This window comes from Sinocyclocheilus rhinocerous, unplaced genomic scaffold (assembly GCF_001515625.1).
Source record: "Sinocyclocheilus rhinocerous isolate Xijiao unplaced genomic scaffold, SAMN03320098_v1.1 scaffold7176, whole genome shotgun sequence".
Classification (NCBI taxonomy): domain Eukaryota; kingdom Metazoa; phylum Chordata; class Actinopteri; order Cypriniformes; family Cyprinidae; genus Sinocyclocheilus; species Sinocyclocheilus rhinocerous.
Genome location: NW_015662093.1, coordinates 15601 through 16023, shown reverse-complemented (window position 1 = coordinate 16023; position 423 = coordinate 15601). Strand labels below are relative to the sequence as shown.

Here is a 423-nt window from a genome sequence, read left to right as displayed (position 1 = left end):
TGTTATCATGCGCAAAATGTACCAGAACAGTTTAGCGTTTTTTTATGGAGCAGACAAGCTAGCAAAACAGAGACATCATTTTGTTCTGTTTTGTTAACAGCACAGATGGTTTGTGTATATGAATGTTCACACCTTCGTATTTGCATTTGGAATGTGATGTGGTTCTCCACCTGTTCCAGGCCACCCATGCTGAAGTAAAGACCTGCTTTCAGCTGGTTTCAAAACAACCGAGAGCAAAATGTTCTACAACAGGCTGAACACGAATGGTCACCCAAGGTGGGTTATTATGTTGATTATTTCACCCTGACCTGATGTCCAGCCTTCATGGGGTTTCCCAGATCACAAATCACAATGACTGAGCTGTTCTCCTTTTGCTGACCACACACCAAGTGACTGAAGTCCAGAACAACATTTTACACCTTA

At 42.3% G+C, this 423-nt stretch overlaps 1 pseudogene; it reads right to left on the bottom strand.

The window, feature by feature from the left end:
* The window catches only part of LOC107727454 (integrin alpha-IIb-like), a 13647-nt pseudogene that overhangs the window by 7187 nt on the left and 6037 nt on the right, over positions 1-423 (bottom strand).